Source organism: Aquarana catesbeiana, linkage group LG09 (assembly GCF_042186555.1).
Source record: "Aquarana catesbeiana isolate 2022-GZ linkage group LG09, ASM4218655v1, whole genome shotgun sequence".
Classification (NCBI taxonomy): Eukaryota; Metazoa; Chordata; class Amphibia; order Anura; family Ranidae; genus Aquarana; species Aquarana catesbeiana.
The window spans coordinates 230,656,107-230,675,549 of NC_133332.1; the positions used below are offsets into that span (position 1 = coordinate 230,656,107).

The window sequence follows — 19,443 nt, forward strand, 5'->3', positions numbered from 1 at the left end:
TTTCTCCTCCGCTCCCCTATCTCCCCCTTGTCGGACCAACTCCCCAGGGGGCGGGCGGCGGACTGAATGTATCTTACGAGAGATCACGTCTACCAGCCCCCCATACAAGAGGGGGAGGGAAAGGAAGGGGCGAGACAGGCAATCCAAGCCGCACCCAGATGAGTTCACGTTAGTGCTAAAAATAAAAAAATAAAAAAATAAAAAATAAAAAATATAAAACGAAGGGTAATCGTTTTATATTTTTTATTTTTTTATTTTTTTATTTTTAGCACTAATGTGAACTCATCTGGGTGCGGCTTGGATTGCCTGTCTCGCCCCTTCCTTTCCCTCCCCCTCCTGTATGGGGGGCTGGTAGACATGATCTCTCGTAAGATACATTCAGTCCACCGCCCGCCCCCTGGGGAGTTGGTCCGACACGGGGGAGATAGGGGAGCGGAGGAGAAATTGCATCACCCCAATCTTTTTGCAATGTTAGAAAGGACATTGTAACGTCACAAATCCTGCGATAGGTAACTATACAACTTATTCAGTTACACTACAGGGTATGCATGTGTGGTTTTGGTACTGTGGAAATCCAATGTTATGTTTGATATATGCTACCTTTTTTTTTAGTGGACAACTATCCTCTGAAGAAGACCCGGGAAGGGTCGAAACGCGTCAGAATTTTTACATACAATCTTCGTTGTTCCACATATACTGTATTGCATACTGTCCTTATTTATAGGCATTTACTGTCATCCAACCTCAAGGATTCATTATTGGGGGAATTTTGGCTGCCCCCGTATACATTGTGTCTTGCATTGGTTTTTATTGTTGGCTTTTGTCCGTTGCACTTGTACGCCATATTCAGTTCATGTCCTGACTCTAACAGTCAGTATTCATTCTAGTGAATTTTCTTTTTAATATGTTATTTATATTTTTTGTACCAATAAAATTCAACTTTTTCAACCACTTATATTGCACTTTATTGGCTGCTTAAAAGCCCCGATAGGGGGTTTTCATATTTTTCTATCCATTTTATTTTTCCTTTCCTTCTTTCTCCTTGCTCCCTCTTGTATTATTATTCCCCTTATGTAAGCTTTATGTGCTTCCCATATCACCGACCCCGATATATCTCTAGTTTCATTTGTTGCAAAGTAATATTTTAGCTCTCTCTCTACCTTTTTGAAGATATCTTCGTTTTGTAATAAATCTTCATTTATTCTCCATAGTGACTGCCTTCCTTGAGCCTTGGATATCTGCATCTCCATCTCAATAGGGGCATGGTCTGATATTGTAATAATTCCTATTTTTGAACCTACTATTCTGTCTAAAAGTCTATGGTCTACTAAAATATAGTCGATCCTAGAGTACGTCCGGTGCACAGGGGAGTAGAACGAGTAGTCTCGTGTTTTACCATTCAAAACCCTCCATATATCTACCAATTGATTTTTATGCAGTTCCTGCTTTATCTTCCTCGTCTGACTGTTATTCGTCCCCTGTGCCCCGGACGTACTATCGATCTCTGGGTCTAAGCACATATTAAGGTCACCCATTACTATTAGTTCCCCGTTCCTAAAGTCCATTAATTTCTCCAATGTGTCCTTCAGAAATTTTGTTGGGTTTTTATTTGGGGCATATATATTGGCTAGGGTGCATTCTATTTCCCCAAATATTCCTTTGATGAATAGGAATCTTCCCTCTGGGTCCTGCATCATACCTCCTAATTTAAAATGTACCCCTTTTGCCAACCCTATCGCCACTCCCCTCGCTCTTTTTGATATTGCATCTCCGTAATACCAATTCGGGAATTCTCTCGACCTTAATCTAATATTTGACTCATATGTTAAATGGGTCTCCTGTATGGACACCACCTCTGCCCCATAGGTTTGTAGTTCCTTCAAGATTTTGTGTCTTTTCAAGTTTGAGTTTAACCCTTTTACATTATAGGATAAGAATTTAAATGTTGTCATTTTTCTAGTCTTGCTACCTTTTGTACCTCTAGCCTATCTCGAGTTATCCCTGTTTCTATCACGGCATTTGCACAATGTACCCTCCCTCCTCCCCATTCCCCCTCCTCCCTCCACCCCCACCCATCTACCCTCCCCCTCCTCTCCCCACCTGGCCCCATATGGGCCCCTAGTTTATTCGGCGTCCCGAAAATCAAGGCGTCCAACAAACCCGTTTGTCCCAGGTATGGGATCTAGTGTATCCTCTCACCCCTTCCTTAGATTGAAAATTTGAAGGGGTGTTGACCCGTCATCCTCTATTTCACGTAATCTGCGTGTCCTATATTTTAATATTCCTCCTTCCCTCTCCCCTAATCAGAAAGCTTCCCTTTTTATTTTTTATTTTTTTTCTTTCTTCCTCCCTTTCCCCCCCTCCTTTTTTTCCTTTTTCCCCCTTTTTTCCTTCCTCCCTGTCCCCCCCCATCCAGCCTGGTATATCTGGTATCTGTAAGTCCAGTTTTCTACAGAACCCTTCCAGGTCTTCGGGGAAGCGCAGTTTCACTGATCTCCCCTCCCTGTATCCTATCAGGCAGGCTGGGAACCCCCAACTATATCTAATATTTTGTTGTCTCATTTTTTCTAAGAGGGGTTTGAGATGTCTTCTTCTTGTCAGGGTTTCTTGAGACAGGTCAGCGTACACCTGTAACTCCGCTCCTTCATATATCAAGGGTGGTTTTCCCCTTAGTTTTCACCAAATCTCCAGCTTGTCTTCATAGAATCTAAACCTAATAATAATGTCCCGTGGTCTCTCTTCTGGGTTTCGCCGGTGTCCGACTCGATGTATTCTTTCTATTCTTAGGGGTTCTTCGTCCTTTTTATCTATAAGGGGGCCTAGCACTATTGAGCACATTTTCCTCAAATCTTCTCCCTCTTTTTCTGGGACTGATCGTAACCTTATATTCTGTCTTCTATTTCTATTCTCCACCCAAAGGGGGAAGTTTTGCTTTAAGGTCTCCCCCCCCCCTTTCTCCAAGTGACACTTTTTGGGGGTTTTGACAGTACTTCTCTCCCCCTCCCTTCCATGTGACATGGTCACATAGGCTTTTATGGAGTTGAGTTTAGGAGCTTTGGTAAAACAAACGCCAAAAGCTCTTAAACTCAAGTTTAGGAGCTACTAGTGTACAGGAAGTTCATGAATCAGCAGTGGTAGCCCACACATGTTCTCAGTACAGACCTCATTTAGGTTCCTCTAGTAATTAAACAAATTACTTACTCTTGGCTACAGCGAAGCAAAGCCTCAAATCTCCATCTAATGGTTTTGTTTTCATACCTGAAAGCAATTTTAAAAATTAAATTACATATGAAATATATTGTTTAAAAATATAAAGACTTATCTTATTCAACAATACTCATGTACCATGCTGTGTTACCTGTGTAGCTTGAAGGAGAGCCTACACATGAGGAGAGGAGCGAATCAGTTGGTCATTGCACACACAGTTAGGCTAGATTAATATCAACCAACAGCAGACCCAGAACTCCTCCTGAGATAGGGTATAGAGTATATACACATTCAAATAGGAATCTGAGAAATAGTCTTCACTGAAGTTGGGGCACACAGGGCTCCTTTATGACCTATTAATTACAATATCACCAATTGGGGCAAGCCCGTCTCCTATGCTGGTAGATGTCACAGAAGGGCAAGTTTCACTAAACAGTGCATTTAGTGAGTAAGTATTCAAATTCTTAAAGCGGAGGGCCACCCTGAAAAAAAAAATTGCACCAAAAATCCTAAAAAAAATTAGAAAAAAAAACATTTGAGAAAAAAAAAATTTAAACTTACCTGAACCCTTGTTGCTAGGCAGTCTTCCTAATCTGCCTGTTCCTCTTCCGCGGCGTCTTCTGCTCCTAGCTGAGCGGCCCCGTTGCCTTCTGGGAACTGTGTGTGTTCCCAGAAAACTGGGAAAAAATTTTTTTAGCTGGCCGGAATCCCGCTTTAACACATAATTCTATAAATAATAATTGAAATAACAATTCATGATATTAGTGCCATCATGCATAAAATAAAGTGGCAGAAAAACATAAGACAGTCCAATGTGAGTCTTTAGAGCGATATTTAAAGCGTGCATGTAAAACTCCTTTAGCCTAGGTTCACACTGAATGTGGGTTTGAAATCATGCGAGTTCAGCTGAACTCGCAGATTTCAAATTATTATTTCAGTCTGACTTTGGGGGTGATTTGAGGGACATCTATGCAAGTTAATGCACAAATGTCTATTGAAATCGCCCCCGAATTTGCCAAAAGTAGGGCAGAAACTACTTTTGGGAATCGGTGCGGCGCCATTCTCAGACATTGCAGCTCCCCTACATAGAACAGAGAAATCACCAGGTGCCTATGATGAGTGCAGGCCTTCCCATTGAGAAGTGTCAGAAGAAAGGGGAAACAAACAGCAACTTCTTCAAAGAGAAAGCAGCTATGCAGTGGGATTGGGTTTCATAGGAACATAGCTGTGGAACTCAGAGCCATTTGGGACCCCATGGAAGCCTATTTGAAAAACTCAGAGTTTTAAATCCTTCCATCTTGCCTTGTTGCTAGGACATGAAAGCCAGGGGCCCTTCCTCTCGCAGTGTGAGATCTGCTGTATAGAGGATTTGTAGAAGCTGACACCAGGTCTCTTTCAGAGGCCGGCTGGAAATGTAGAGATAACCTACACCCAGAGTGAAGGGTGAGCTCACTGAGGCAATTATAGACTTGAATAGGATCTATCTCTGTGGTAAGAGGCTCATTTTGCTTATCTTGGAAGGGAGCACTTGCACTATTGAAGGAGTTTTACATGCACACTTTGAATATCCCTCTAAGAATTCATATTGGACTGTCTTATGTTTTTCTGGCACTTTATTTCATACATATTGGCACTAACATCATGAATTGTTATTTCAATTATTATTTATAGAATTATGTGTTAAGAATTTGAATACTTATCACTACATGCACTTTGATATGTCATTAATGACCATGCAACACTTTCTATTTAAAATTTACTGTCAGTATTGGTGTGTACAATATTGTAAGTGCAGCTGTCAAAGTACACGGTTTTTAAGTATAATAGTAGCACTGAGCGAAGGTATTTTCTTTTTATTAGTTCACTAAACAGTGGATTATTTGGATTGGTGCCATCTATAGACATAATACTGGAATATAGATCTCAAAAACAAGCCTTCTGTAAGTAAAGCAATGTTCTGGTCTTAGATGATGTGATAATATTGAAGGTTACAATTCCGTTGACTGACTGTAGGTCTGTATTGACTGTGGAGATCTGCCTGAGCGTTACTCTATGACTTAGACCATGTGGCTAAAGCTGTGGCATTGGTCATATGAACTGTCCTGGGAAACAAGACTATTAGTTTCATTTGTAAAAAGGTATGTTTTTAACATATCTCTTCCTTTACTTGTCCAGTTGGCTATTCTGTTTGAAAACACCTGGATGGGCAAAGTAACAGCGCCAGCATTGCCTTGAATAATCTAAAATTGTATTTATTGTCCAGTGAATGCACTATATTTTGAAGTCTACTAGAGTTCCCTTTTTAATCAGATGTTAAAAACAGGGGGGCTTTATGAGAAGAGGTGTATTATTACTATTATTATTATTATTATTATTATTATGACTGATTGACTGATATTGCATTCTGTCTGGAGAATGCATATAAATTCATCAGAGGCTCTTACTATATGGTACCAGACCCCCGCCTGTCTAGCACAGATGTACCGACAGTAAATGCCTGTTGCTGGAGGGGCTGCGACCAACAGGGCACGTTCCTCCATTTGTGGTGGTCTTGTCTCAAGATTAAGCCATTTTGCCCATAAATTGCCGCCACTGTGCCCATTAAACGCAGCCACTGTTCCATCAAGCGCAGCCACTTTACCCATTAAACGCAGCCACTGTGCCATCAAACGCAGCCACTGTGCCCATAAATTGCCGCCACTGTGCCCATTAAACGCAGCCACTGTGCCCATAAATTACCGCCACTGTGCCATCAAACACAGACACTGTACCCATAAATTGCCACCACTGTGCCAAACGCAGCCACTGTACCCATAAATTGCCGCCACTGTGCCAAACGCAGCCACTGTACCCATAAATTGCCACCACTGTGCCAAACGCAGCCACTGTACCCATAAATTGCAGCCACTGTGCCCATTAAACGCAGCCACTGTGCCAATAAATTACCGCCACTGTGCCATCAAACGTAGCCACTGCGCCATCAAGTGCAGCCACTGTGCCCATAAATTGCCGCCACTGTGCCCATTAAACGCAGCCACGGTGCCATCAAGCGCGGCCACTGTACCCATTAAACGCAGCCACTGTGCCATCAAACGCAGCCACTGTGCCATCAAACGCAGCCACTGTACCCATAAATTGCCGCCACTGTGCCTATTAAACGCAGCCACTGTGCCAATAAATTACCGCCACTGTGCCATCAAACGCAGCCACTGTGCCATCAAGTGCAGCCACTGTGCCCATAAATTGCCGCCACTGTGCCCATTAAACGCAGCCACTGTGCCATCAAGCACAGCCACTGTACCCATTAAACGCAGCCACTGTGCCATCAAACGCAGCCACTGTACCCATAAATTGCCGCCACTGTGCCCATTAAATGCAGCCACTGTGCCCATAAATTACCGCCACTGTACCATCAAACGCAGCCACTGTACCCATAAGTTGCCGCCACTGTGCCCATTAAACGCAGCCACTGTGCCAATAAATTACCGCCACTGTGCCATCAAACGCAGCCACTGTGCCATCAAGTGCAGCCACTGTGCCCATAAATAGCCGCCACTGTGCCCATTAAACGCAGCCACTGTGCCATCAAGCGCAGCCACTGTACCCATTAAACGCAGCCACTGTACCCATAAATTGCCGCCACTGTGCCCATTAAACGCAGCCACTGTGCCCATTAAACGCAGCCACTGTGCCCATAAATTACCGCCACTGTACCATCAAACGCAGCCACTGTACCCATCAATTGCAGCCACTGTGCCCATCAAACGCAGCCACTGTACCCATAAATTGCCGCCACTGTGCCCATTAAACGCAGCCACTGTGCCCATAAATTACCGCCACTGTACCATCAAACGCAGCCACTGTACCCATCAATTGCCGCCACTTTGCCCATCAAACGCAGCCACTGTACCCATAAATTGCCGCCACTGTGCCCATTAAACGCAGCCACTGTGCCCATAAATTACCGCCACTGTACCATCAAACGCAGCCACTGTACCCATCAATTGCAGCCACTGTGCCATCAAGCGCAGCCACTGTACCCATAAATTGCCACCACTGTGCCCATTAAACACAGCCACTGTGCCCATAAAACACAGCCACTGTGCCATCAAACGCAGCCACTGTACCCATCAATTGCAGCCAAATGTGCTTTAAAATACATGGTTTTCCATTTTATGAACAAGAAAATAATGACGTTATGCTGTTGGGCTGGTATAATAATGCTATGGGGCTGGTATGACATTTTTTCCAGGGCTGGTGTTCATTCCCAGTCCGGCCCTGATCAGTACTTTACGTTTGCTCAGGGCCGCTGATAGAAATCATGGGGCCCCGTACAGCCTACCTGACGGGGCCCCCTTCGGCTCCACCCCGGTCCCACCCCTGGTCCCTCCTTCAGCCCAACCCCTGGCTCTGCCCCTGGCCCCTCCCCAGAGCCCACCTTGAAACAAAGTGTAGGTTTGTCTACAAGTGATATTTATTTTTCTCCAGCCAGTTATAAGTTTGATTATCCAACAGAAATACTGTTTTCAGATGAGTGCTTTCACACTGGAGCGGTGCGCTGGCAGGACGCTAAGAAAAGTCCTGCTAGCAGCATCTTTGGAGCGGTGAAGGAGCGGTGTATATACACTGCTCCTCCACCACTCCTCCCCATTGAAATCAATGGGGCAAGATGGCTATACCGCCGGCAAAGTGCTACCACAGCAGCGCTTTGCGGTGGTTTTAACCCTTTCTCGGCCGCTAGCGGCCAATAGCGCCGCAAAATTGATGGTAAAGCTCCGCTAAAAATAACGGCACCTTACCACTGCCCCAGTGTGAAAGGGGCCTTACTAGTAATGGTGGCGATCAGCAACTTGACAGCGGGACATGCCAATGCCATAATGTACTGCAGAGACAGTCCTACCCAATGACGCCAATGCCATAATGTACTGCAGACAGTGCCACCCATGCCATATTGTGCTGCAGACACTGACACCCATGCCGCCAATGGCATTGGCACTGTCTCTGCAGGCAGCACATGCGTTATGGCATTAGCGTCATGGGTGGCACTGTCTGCAGCACATTACGGTATTGGCGGCATGGGTGGCACTGTCTGCAGCACATTACGGTATGGGTGGCACTGTCTCTGCAGGCAGGCAACATGTGCGTTATGGGCCATAACGCATGTGCTACCTGCAGACTGTGCCACCCATGCCGCCAATGCCATAATGTATAGATGCTGCTGCAGTAGTAGTAGATCTTGAAGCCCCCCCGCCCCCCCCAAGCAAGCACACACCTCACCTGTGTAATTGTTAGCTGGGCCCCAGGAGTCACTTGCTTCCTCCCTGTTCTTGCTGCTGCCTGGACAGGCTGGACTTGAGGGTCCACAAACTAGTTAGATCGGATGCCTGCCTGACTGCCTCTGCCGATGTAGGCTCTGCCGCCGCTGCTCGCCGAGTCACCTCTCTCCTACTTCTTCTCACGCAGAGAGAGAGGAATCACTCCGCGGCGCCAGGGGGATGGGAAGGCACTACAGAGGATGATCATGCGCTGGCCGGGACTTCAGCCAGCACGAGGAGTGGGCGCGGGAGAGGTATTCTTCCGCACCCGAAATAGAAGAAATAGTCCATCCCCTGCCGCAAACTGATCATTTAACATAGCTAACGAAAAAAAAAAAAACTTAAAATGGAAGGGGGGGGGGGGAGGATGGGAGGCGGCCGATGATTATGAACGCTCTGATCGGTGGCTGGAGAAATTTTTTTTTTTAACATTAATCTACTTAGCTGTTCAGGTTGCCCGGCCCCCCTGATGGTCGGGCCTGGTACAACAGGACCAGTTGTACTGGCCTATCAGCGGCCCTGCCTTTGCTTACTGACTTTTGAATTACAGTAGACGAGTTGAAGTTATCATTTGCTGTGACCTCTCCATGGCTGTGGGATACAGTGACCATTAGGTCATAAGCAGTGGCGTTCTTCTGTTACACAACCTGAAGAACAGTCTCCCTACATATTTCTATTACTATCTGTGCCTAACCTGATTTTTGTCTTCCAACCACCACAGACGCTACGAGTACGGTAACTAACCACTTCCAGGTTCTTGAAAATACAAAGACTCCCGGAGGACTTCATCATCCGAAGAACACCTGAGGGACACTTTTCAACCCACCAAACGTGAGGTTTTTTTTCCTCACTGCACCACACTCTCACTGCCACCCACAAGTTGACAATGAACATCAACATATTGTCTATCAACGCAAAAGGCCTGAACCATCCGGCAAAGAGAGCATCCCTATGGAAAACGGCACTAGTTCACAATAGCGACATTTTATGTGTTCAAGAAACGTAGTTCGCCCTTGATGCTACTCCCTACTGCCAACCAAAGAACTTCCCACACATATATAAGTCAAGCTATTCGCGGAAACAGAGAGGAGTGTTAATCGCTATCAGAGATACTGTATCTTTCCAGCTACAAAAATGCTTACTAGATCCGGAAGGACGATATATAATACTAATCTGTACCATGGACAACGCGTTATACACTATAGCTACCATATATGCCCCGAACTTCAGACAAATGGAATTTCTTAAAAACACCCTGAAGGCAATCAAAGCAGTACAACAGGGACACCTATTAATCTTTGGTGACTTTAACTTAGTTCCAGACCACGATATAGACTCATCATCTGGTCCTAAGAGATTTGCATCTCCACTAACTACTTTTCTTGCAGCTAACAACCTTTATGATGTCTGGAGGTGTTGCCACGTGACAGAGAGGGACTACACGTTCCTCTCCCCGTGCCACACAGGGCCGGTGCTACCACTAGGCAAACTAGGCGGCCGCCTAGGGCGCCCTGCTGCCTAGGGGGCGCCCGGCCACTGGTTTTCCTACTCTCTTCTCTCTGCAGCAAGCAACTAAGTCTCAGCATCAGCAGGCAGCCGCAGCTCCGTTCACACATAGTGTCAGAGGTGCAGCAGTGGTGGAGGACTGTGTCTGTGTCCCGACTCCAGCAAGCAAACATTCATTGATGGGCACTGGAAGGCTGTATTGAAGGGCGCTGGTAGGCTGCATTTGATGGGTGCTGGTGAGGATACATTTGATGGTCGCTGGTGAGGCTACATTTGATGGGTGCTGGTGAGGTTACATTTGATGGGTGCTGGTGAGGTTACATTTGATGGGCGCTGGTGAGGCTACATTTGATGGGCGCTGGTGAGGCTACATTTGATGGGCGCTGGGTGGGGCTGCATTTGATGGCGCTGGTGAGGCTACATTTGATGGGCGCTGGTGAGGCTGCATTTGATGGGCGCTGGTGAGGCTGCATTTGATGGGCGCTGGGTGGGGCTGCATTTGATGGGCGCTGGTGAGGCTGCATTTGATGGGGGCTGGTGAGGCTGCATTTGATGGGGGCTGGTGAGGCTGCATTTGATGGGGGCTGGTGAGGCTGCATTTGATGGGTGATGGTGAGGCTGTATTTGATGGGCGTTTTATTAAAAAGGTGGGATTTACATGGGCAGGGAAAAGGGGGCAGAGTCAGCCGGGGGGCGGCAAAATGAGGTTTCGCCTAGGGTGTCAAAAATCCTTGCACCAGCCCTGGTGCCACAACACATACTCTCGCATTGACCTGATTATTTCTGATAAGTGGCTTTTGCAGAATATTCATGATTCCCAAATCCACACCATCACCTGGTCAGACCACGCACCTGCCAGTATAAAAATTACTAATAAAATCACCAATCCCAACTCTTATATCTGGAGGGTGAACAATTCCCTCCTTCAACAACCATCCAATGTCAAATACCTGTCTCAAAAACTGACAGAATTCTTCCTTGATAACACAGGCTCAGTGGCTGACCCAGCGGTCCTGTGGAACGCCCACAAATCCTTAATAAGAGGATTCTTTATACAAATTGGATCCAAAACGAAAAGGAGGAGGATGCAGAGGTTGGATGAACTGACTTCTAAAATAGCTGAAGTAGACTCCCAAAATAAATTAAACTCATCACTTTCACGTCAATCTCAAATTTTCAAACTACGACATGAGCTTCGCTCAGTACTACTTGAGGGATATAAACTCAATCTTAGGAAACTAAAGGCCAAATCTTATGTCACTAATAATAAAACAGGGAAAGATATGGCCCGCCGTATCAAAGGGCTGAGATTATAAACCAGACTATCATATTTGCTTTACCCTAAAGCCCAAAATAAAATCATAAATCCACAAGCCATAGATGATGCCTTTAGCTCCTATTACAGCGACCTGTACAACCTTAAAACAGATCGACATACCCATCAACCCAATCAGGCAGAAATTCAATCATTACTCAGCCATATCAACCTTCCCTCACTAACGACTGATCAATTAGTGAGTTTAAACACTCCATTCACAGAAACTAAAATACAAGCAGCAATTGAAAGCCTACCTAATTCCAAATCTCCTGGACCCGATGGCTTTACTAGGGAATACTTCAAAGCGTTCAATACCATACTATCCCCGCATCTATGCAAACTGTTCGACCACGCTGCACCCTCCTCCTCCTTTCCTCCTGAAATGCTATTTGCTCTAGTGATCACCCTACCTAAACCGGGTAAAAAACCAGACACCCCTCAAAATTTCTGTCCCATTTCACTTTTAAACCTAGATCTCAAATTATATGCCAAACTAATAGCAAACAGACTCATAAATATTCTCCCATCTCTAATTCACTATGACCAAACAGGATTCACTAAAGGTCGTTAAAGGACGCTACCAGGCGGCTAGGGATGAGCTTCGAGTTCGAGTCGAACTCATGTTCGACTCGAACATTGGCTGTTCGCAAGTTCGCCGAACAGCGAACAATTTGGGGTGTTCGCGGCAAATTCGAATGCCGCGGAACACCCTTTAAAAGTCTATGGGAGAAATCAAAAGTGCTAATTTTAAAGGCTAATATGCAAGTTATTGTCATAAAAAGTGTTTGGGGACCTGGGTCCTGCCCCAGGGGACATGGATCAATGCAAAAAAAAGTTTTAAAAAGCAGTGATTTTAATAATGCTTAGAGTCAATCAATAAAAGTGTAATATCCCTTTAAATTTCGTACCTGGGGGGTGTCTATAGTATGCCTGTAAAGGGGCGCATGTTTCCCGTGTTTAGAACAATCTGACAGCAAAATGACATTTCGAAGGAAAAAACTCATTTAAAACTACCCGCGGCTATTGCATTGCCGACAATACACATAAAAGTTCATTGATAAAAACGGCATGGGAATTCCCCAAAGGGGAACCCCGAACCAAAATTAAAAAAAAAAAAATGACGTGGGAGTCCCCCTAAATTCCATACCAGGCCCTTCAGGTCTGATATGGATATTAAGGGGAACCCCGGCCAAAATTAAAAAAAAAAAATGACGTGGGGTTCCCCCTAAATTCCATACCAGACCCTTCAGGTCTGGTATGGATTTTAAGGGGAACCCCGCGCCAAAAAAAAAAAAAAAAACGGCGTGGGGTCCCCCCAAAAATCCATACCAGACCCTTATCCGAGCACGCAACCTGGCAGGCCGCAGGAAAAGAGGGGGGGACGAGAGTGCGGCCCCCCCTCCCTCCTGAACCGTACCAGGCCACATGCCCTCAACATTGGGAGGGTGCTTTGGGGTAGCCCCCCAAAACACCTTGTCCCCATGTTGATGAGGACAAGGGCCTCATCCCCACAACCCTGGCCGGTGGTTGTGGGGGTCTGCGGGCGGGGGGCTTATCGGAATCTGGAAGCCCCCTTTAACAAGGTGACCCCCAGATCCCGGCCCCCCCCCTGTGTGAAATGGTAAGGGGGTACTTATACCCCTACCATTTCACGAAAAAAAGTGTCAAAAATGTTAAAAATGACAAGAGACAGTTTTTGACAATTCCTTTATTTAAATGCTTCTTTTTTCTTCTATCTTCCTTCATCTTCTGGTTCTTCTGGCTCTTCTGGTTCTTCCTCCGGCGTTCTCGTCCAGCATCTCCTCCGTGGCGTCTTCTATCTTCTTCTCCTCGGGCCGCTCTGCACCCATGGCATGGGGGGGAGGCTCCCGCTCTTCTCTTCTTCTTTTCTTCTCTTCTTCTCTTCTTCATTTTCTTCTCCGGGCCGCTCCGCAATCCATGCTGGCATGGAGGGAGGCTCCCGCTGTGTGACGGCGCTCCTCGTCTGACAGTTCTTAAATAACGGGGGGGCGGGGCCACCCGGTGACCCCGCCCCCCTCTGACGCACGGTACATGACGGGACTTCCCTGTGTCATTCCCCGTGACGTCACAGGGAAGTCCCGTCAAGTCACCGTGCGTCAGAGTGGGGCGGGGTCACCGGGTGGCCCCGCCCCCCCGTTATTTAAGAACTGTCAGACGAGGAGCGCCGTCACACAGCGGGAGCCTCCCTCCATGCCAGCATGGATTGCGGAGCGGCCCGGAGAAGAAAATGAAGAAGAGAAGAAGAGAAGAAAAGAAGAAGAGAAGAGCGGGAGCCTCCCCCCCATGCCATGGGTGCGGAGCGGCCCGAGGAGAAGAAGATAGAAGACGCCGCGGAGGAGATGCTGGACGAGAACGCCGGAGGAAGAGCCAGAAGAACCAGAAGAACCAGAAGATGAAGGAAGATAGAAGAAAGAAGAAGCATTTAAATAAAGGAATTGTCAAAAACTGTCTCTTGTCATTTTTAACATTTTTGACACTTTTTTCGTGAAATGGTAGGGGTACTTATGTACCCCCTTACCATTTCACACAGGGGGGGGGGCCGGGATCTGGGGGTCACCTTGTTAAAGGGGGCTTCCAGATTCCGATAAGCCCCCCACCCGCAGACCCCCACAACCACCGGCCAGGGTTGTGGGGATGAGGCCCTTGTCCTCATCAACATGGGGACAAGGTGTTTTGGGGGGCTACCCCAAAGCACCCTCCCAATGTTGAGGGCATGTGGCCTGGTACGGTTCAGGAGGGAGGGGGGGCCGCACTCTCGTCCCCCCCTCTTTTCCTGCGGCCTGCCAGGTTGCGTGCTCGGATAAGGGTCTGGTATGGATTTTTGGGGGGACCCCACGCCGTTTTTTTTTTTTTTTTTGGCGCGGGGTTCCCCTTAAAATCCATACCAGACCTGAAGGGTCTGGTATGGAATTTAGGGGGAACCCCACGTAATTTTTTTTTTTTAATTTTGGCCGGGGTTCCCCTTAATATCCATACCAGACCTGAAGGGCCTTGTATGGAATTTAGGAGGACTCCCACGTCATTTTTTTTTTTAAATTGTGGTTTGGGGTTCCCCTTTGGGGAATTCCCATGCCGTTTTTATCAATGAACTTCTATGTGTATTGTCGGCAATGCAATAGCCGCGGGTAGTTTTAAATAAGTTTTTTCCTTCAAAATGTCATTTTGCTGTCAGACTGTTCTAAACACGGGAAACATGCGCCCCTTTACAGGCATACTATAGACACCCCCCAGGTACGAAATTTAAAGGGATATTACACTTTTATTGTTTGACTTTAAGCATTATTAAAATCACTGCTCCTGAAAAAACGTCCGTTTTTAAAATTTTTTTTTGCATTGATCCATGTCCCCTGGGGCAGGACCCGGGTCCCCAAACACTTTTTATGACAATAACTTGCATATAAGCCTTTAAAATTAGCACTTTTGTTTATTCATGTTCGTGTCCCATAGACTTTAACGGTGTTCGCGTGTTCGAACGAACTTTTTTCCTGTTCGCATGTTCTGGTGCGAACCGAACAGGGGGGTGTTCGGCTCATCCCTACAGGCGGCTGATCAACCTTATTCACCACTCCAGCTCCACAGGAACGCCTTCTCTGCTTCTATCCCTAGATGCAGAGAAGGCGTTCGATAGAGTCAATTGGACCTACCTATCCATGGTACTCCGTAAATTTGGATTCGAGGGACGTATCCTTCAGGCCATACTAGCCCTCTACACTAATCCATCGCCCGGGTCTACACTTCAGATCTATTATCCACCCCATTCCAAATAACTAATGGAACCAGACAGGGATGCCCATTATCCCCCTTAATTTTTAACCTTGTGATGGAACCCCTGGCTGAGCAGATTAGGTCCAATACCAAAATATCTGGCATCACCATAGGGAAAAAAGTCCACAAAATAAGCCTATTCGCGGACGACGCAATACTAATATTAACCAACCCCTCACTTTCCCTACATGAAGTCCAAAAAATTTTACACTGGTTCGGAGAGGTCTCCTATTACAAAGCTAACCCAACACAATCTCAAATATTCAACTTGGGAGTAGATGCGGTGATGCAAAATCTACTGCAACAGCAATACCCATACACTTGGGCAGACAACAGTATACCATACCTGGGTATCCATCTCACTAGGTCCACTACATCTTTATTCTCTCGTAACTTCCTATCTCTTCAAGCCAAAATTCAAGACGACCTGTGCAAAATGGCCAAATGTGGGTTTTCCTGGTGGGGCAGGCTAGCCGTGTTCAAAATGATTCATCTACCTCAAATCCTATATTTATTCAGAACTCTCCCCATCCCTATACCTTTCAGTTTCTTTAAATCCCTTCAAACTATGCTATCCAGATATGACTGGAATAAGAAAAAATCCCACACCAAACTAGTCAAACATAGAATGTATAGGGGAGTGGGTTACATAGACTTTCAGGATTACTTCTCGGCCTCTATCTTAACTCAACTAAAGGAATGGTTCCTTCTCTCTCCCACTACAACATGGGGCTCCATTGAATCCACCTACAGCTCCTATGGTCCAACAATTTTATGGTTATTCGGGGCAAAACTGGGAGCAAAGATTCCGTCACACTTACCCCCGACCATGAAAATTTCAGTTAAAACATGGCTGAATCTTCTGACACATAATTACCCAACCATGCCCACAACTAATGTGGAAATTCCTTTAACGACTTTATACCACATCGTTAATCAAATTTCTCTTAACTCCTGGCTTGCAAAAGGCATAAAATTTATTCACAACCTATACTCCCAAGGATCGCTTAAATCTTTCTGTACCATCCAAAAAGAATTCAACGTTCCTCAAACTGACTTCTACCAATACTTACAAATCCAACATTGTCTAACCAAGCTTCCAAACACCATACATTCGATCCACACATCAGCTTGGTCCTACCTAACATCTAGCATACCATCTAAAAAGGGAATTACATTATTTTATAACATCCTCCACCAGAAACAAACCTTCGTTAAAAATACCTCTCATGTCCAATGGGAAACTGACTTACAACAATCATTCACTCCAACTCAATGGCTCAAAGCCAGCAAAATCACACAAAGAACCTTGAGTTGTTCCACTCTGTGGGAATTATCGGCTAAAATAACTCTAAGATGGTACTATACCCCTGCCTCCTTGTCCAGATTCAATCCCCACATATATGACAGATTTTGGCACTGCGGTCTACGAGGAGACATCCTGCATGTTCTATGGACGTGCCCCAAACAGAAACAATACTGGCTGAAAATCTTTGATATCATTTCTGATATTGCCCTTCAACAGGTCCTACTAAACCCAGCCCTGGCTATTTTATCCCTAGGGATAGACAACTTTCCTCCCAAAATACAACATACTATTGTACACTTGCTTCTGGCTGCCAAATTAATAATCGCTAGACACTGGAAAGACAGCAACCCCCCCACAATAGCTCAAGTAATTGACTTAACCCAACTACATTACACGTATGAGCAGATGGTGGCATCCTCTTCGGACATCTCCAAGACGCCCTTAAATGGTGGGCGCTGGTATCTCCTGGTATACAAAAGCCGAATTGGATGCTTCTCCTTAGGTGTGTATAACCAACTCACAATCCACGATGATGAGGCTGGGCCCCCTCGGGCACAGTAGGCTCCCAATGGGGTGCCAGAGGGGAGCCAGGCCAATAAGCTACCAACGGCCAACTCTACCGTACTCCAAACCGGAAAGAAACATATAATCGAATAATGGATCAATATTCTGAACTTTCACAATCAATGTAATGTTTCCAATATTGTTTAGTTTACCGCCTGTATCGCAGTTTTACTAATGTCACTGTGTAAATGATAACACTGTTATACTTGCTCCTGTTATCTCTTGTATTCTTGTTATTATATTACTGAAAACCAATAAAAATCTGTTGAAACAAAAAAAAATGTATGGCATGTATGAGGCAAGCATATTTGGCTATGTTCATGCAATTGCACTTACAAACATTGGTGTGGTGCAGCGCCATTGACTCTGAGTGGCACACAAAGCATCTTGCCCATAGAGGTGCTTTGCAGCAGGCCACAATGCATGGCAATGCATCGCTGTTCATTGTAATGCATTGTGTAACATAAAAATAGTACATGCTGCTTTTTTGGTACATTAGGCAGCCCAGGTCAAGGGTACAGATTTATTTTAATGGCAGCCCCCCATACTTGACCATCTCGTACCTTGCCTCTTAAACTTAGCAAACACATTATAATCTGAGTGTATAATCTCCTTTAGAATAAGTAACATTTATGCAAAAGCAAGGACCTGCCTGACTAGATATTAATTGATTAAATAGTTTACGTAGGTCCTCATATTACATAGCATTGGTAGATCTAAAGTTGATTGTACAGCGATTATATGGTTGGACTGTAATATGTACAATGAGCCTAATGGACCAGAGAGGTTTTTATATTTCCACTATGAGCTTGTATATTTGGTTATAACTTTTTCATTACTTAAGATAACAGAGTAATACATACAGGGGTTGATTTACTAAAACTGGAGAATGCAAAATCTGGTGCAGCTCTTCATAGAAACCAATCAGCTTCCAGATTTTTTTTGTCAATTTTCTGGTACCTTGAAGCAGATTAAACAGCACAGTGCTTGTGCTGTGTAATCTGCCCCCTCTAAACGATAAACAAAACCCTGAATCTGGCACTTCCTGTATCCCATCTCTAGTTAGACCACGAAAATCAGGGCAGCTCCACCCTGATCGACGTGGTCTAATTGCGGCCCTCCGTCATACGCTGCTGTCCCCTAGTAAAGGGGAGTAAATGAAATGTAAATTTTTTTTTCCTCACTGCAACTCTTTCATATCCTGGCAGAGCACACTGTACCTTTCTTTTAGAAAAACGAGCGATGTCAACACCGTTTTAACGATGTCTTCAGGCCGGTCACGTGACTCTCGGCCGGTTTCCTTGGCTACTGCAGTAGAGGCTGAGCGGCCATGTGATCTCCCCGGCTGATGTCAGAGGAAGATCACGGCCCCTCCTGCAGTATCCATCCATCAGGGCTGTACAGCGGCTTCGAGTCATGTGACCAGCCTGAAGACAGCTCTAAATTAGTATTTACAACGCTCTAATACAGTGTGCACTGCCAGGCTCTAATAGAGAGTCTGGCAGAGTTTGAGTTATATGGGTTAACAAACCCTTTAACTGAACAAGCTGAATTTAAAAGTTGATTGGTTTCTACACAGAGCTGCACCAGATTTTGCACTCTCCAGTTTTAGTAAATCAACCCCACATTGTTTTTTTTTTTGGGGGGGGGGGCAAGTATTGGGAGAATTTCAGTTGACAATATTGTCATGCAAAATTATTTTAGTTTCTAAAGACAAAATGATGTAAATGAAATTTCAAAATATGTCTTTTCGCTTGTGACTACAGTAGTTTTATTGTAAAGTAAATGTACATTTTATTCCATTTGCCCATTTAACATGACACTAAAATGATTTTTATGGCACAAAGTATGGCAGTTATTTTATAACAGTGTTTGATTTAGACCTTGGGGGGCCCGGGGGACTTTCAACATAGAAATTAAATTATATGACTTATAAAGAAGCAAACTGAAAAGAATGATAAACCGCATTCATTCTAAAAAAAATATGTTAGGTTCCAAAGAAGACCCTTGTCTGATTTTTTTTTCCCTCAATGTTAATGACTGTAAAAATAAACATTACACAGACAATTGGAACTGGCAAGTCATAGATCACAATTATGCATTGCACTACAATATTTACAAAAATTCTTCCTGTACCTAACATCTGCAAAATCTTTAACTAACTCATCAAACTGTATCATCATGAGGACACTGCTCTTGATAGCCAGTAGGCACAGAGAACTTAGCCTTGCATGCAGAGCTGGCCCAAGACATTGTGCTGCCTGGGTCCAAGAATGAATGGCTGCCCCCCCCCCCCTCCAAAAAAAAAAAAAAAAATTGCGCCCACCAAAAGGCACCCCATTATTTTATATTGTGATAATTAAAATGATCAGGAAGTCAGATTTACACTGAGATATCACTGATGGGACACTGATGGCACATAGGATCATTCCAGCTCA

At 45.1% G+C, this 19,443-nt stretch overlaps 1 protein-coding gene across 1 annotated transcript in view; it reads right to left on the reverse strand.

Annotated features, from left to right (window-relative positions):
- LOC141108365 (histo-blood group ABO system transferase-like) overlaps positions 1–3,378 on the reverse strand; it is a 150,440-nt gene extending 147,062 nt beyond the window's left edge. The window contains exon 1 of the mRNA XM_073599924.1: positions 3,202–3,378. The gene's annotated coding sequence lies outside the window, so the exon portion shown is untranslated. The remainder of the gene's footprint in view (positions 1–3,201) is intronic.
- Between the last annotated feature and the right edge of the window lie 16,065 nt (positions 3,379–19,443).